The sequence below is a fragment of the Palaemon carinicauda genome, chromosome 10, assembly GCF_036898095.1.
Source record: "Palaemon carinicauda isolate YSFRI2023 chromosome 10, ASM3689809v2, whole genome shotgun sequence".
Lineage (NCBI taxonomy): Eukaryota > Metazoa > Arthropoda > Malacostraca > Decapoda > Palaemonidae > Palaemon > Palaemon carinicauda.
Genome location: NC_090734.1, coordinates 153,524,155 through 153,526,654, shown reverse-complemented (window position 1 = coordinate 153,526,654; position 2,500 = coordinate 153,524,155).

Below are 2,500 nucleotides of genomic sequence, written 5' to 3'. Positions count from 1 at the left end.
ATATATATACAAGAAAGATATTGTTTGCCTCCTAATATCTGGAATTTTTCTACCTCGAGATCAGAGACCAGGGGAAAATCAACTCATTTTTAATACTGTAGCTTCTGGTCGGACGGGGGGGGGGGGGGGGGGGCATAGAATAGAACCCGGGCCCCAAGACACTAAGGTTCCATTGACTTAGCTGAATTGCTAACTAAATGAAACCTCAGTTCCTTGGCCCGGTGATCCATTTACTTACCGACCAGAGGCTATTATCTTTGAGTGTATTCCCCCTTGAGTCTCTGAAACCGAGTTAGAGAGAATCCCGTTATTAGGAAAGGTATAATATATGCCTTCTATGAATATGAAAAGCACGTCTGAAGGTGAAAAAAATTACCACATATATATATATATATATATATACATATATATATATATATATATAAGTACTGTATATATGTATGTATATATATATATATATATATATATTTATATGCCTGTAAATATCACCCACGAAAGGCATTTAATACCAAATTCTATCTTGAGAATATATATCCACTTGGAATTCATTTTATATTCCCAAGATAGAATTCGGTATTAAATGCCATTCGTGGGTGATATTTACATTGATTGAAATCACATGTGTTTGTGATATATGTTCATTTAAAATAACCACGTGTTACAAACTCACGATTCAGCTATCATTGTGGAGATGGGTTTACTTCATGTCTCTGAACAGATTCCTGAATTCGACAGGAATATGTACGGGTATTTGTCATAAACTTTTTATCTTTTTTGATAGCTCAGTCGGTTGAGTCACTGTAGGCATGGTTTCCAGCCGAACAGGTGTGGGTTCGAATCTCCACCCAGCCAGATGCTGTTACCATAAAATTAATTCCAAGTGGATATGTATTCCCAAGATAGAATTCGGTATTAAATGCCTTTTGTGGGTGATATTTACATTGATTGAAATAACGTGTGCTTGTGATATATGTTCATATATATGTATGTGTGTATGTGTAAATAAATGTGGGTACAAAAATGTATGTAAATTTATATATATATATATATATATATATATATATATAATGTATAAATTTTGCATATATGCATATATGATTCAGCTATCATGGTGGAGATGGGTTTATTTCAAGTCTATGAACAGATTCCTGAATTCGACAGGAATATGTAGGGGGACTTGTCATAAACTTTTAGTCTCTCTTGATAGCTTAGTCGGTAGGGTCCCTGCCAGCATGGTTTCCAGCCGTACAGGTGGTGGTTCGAATCCCCAAACGGCCAAAAGCTGTTACCATAAAATGAATTCCAAGTGGATATATATTCCCAAGATAGAATTCGGTATTAAATGCCATTCGTGGGTGATATTTACATTAATTAAAATCACGTGTGCTTGTGATATATGTTCATTAATATAACCACGTGTTGCAAACTCACGATTCAGCTATCATGGTGGAGATGGGTTTATTTCAAGTCTATGAACAGATTCCTGAATTCGACAGGAATATGTAGGGGGACTTGTCATAAACTTTTAGTCTCTCTTGATAGCTTAGTCGGTAGGGTCCCTGCCAGCATGGTTTCCAGCCGTACAGGTGGTGGTTCGAATCCCCACCCGGCCAGAAGCTGTTACCATAAAATGAATTCCAAGTGGATATATATTCCCAAGATAGAATTCGGTATTAAATGCCATTCGTGGGTGATATTTACATTAATTAAAATAACGTGTGTTTGTGATATATGTTCATTAAAATAACCACGTGTTGCAAACTCACGATTCAGCTATCATGGTGGGGATGGGTTTATTTCAAGTCTATGAACAGATTCCTGAATTCGACAGGAATATGTAGGGGGACTTGTCATAAACTTTTACTCTTTCTTGATAGCTTAGTCGGTAGGGTCCCTGCCAGCATGGTTTCCAGCCGTACAGGTGGTGGTTCGAATCCCCACCCGGCCAGAAGCTGTTACCATAAAATGAATTCCAAGTGGATATATATTCCCAAGATAGAATTCGGTATTAAATGCCATTCGGGGGTGATATTTACATTAATTAAAATCACGTGTGCTTGTGATATATGTTCATTAAAATAACCACGTGTTGCAAACTCACGATTCAGCTATCATGGTGGAGATGGGTTTATTTCAAGTCTATGAACAGATTCCTGAATTCGACAGGAATATGTAGGGGGACTTGTCATAAACTTTTAGTCTCTCTTGATAGCTTAGTCGGTAGGGTCCCTGTCAGCATGGTTTCCAGCCGTACAGGTGGTGGTTCGGATCCCCACCCGGCCAGAAGCTGTTACCATAAATTGAATTCCAAGTGGATATATATTCCCAAGATAGAATTCGGTATTACATGCCATTCGTGGGTGATATTTACATTAATTAAATTCACGTGTGCTTGTGATATATGTTCATTAAAATAACCACGTATTGCAAACTCACGATTCAGCTATCATGGTGGAGATGTGTTTATTTCAAGTCTATGAACAGATTCCTGAATTCGACA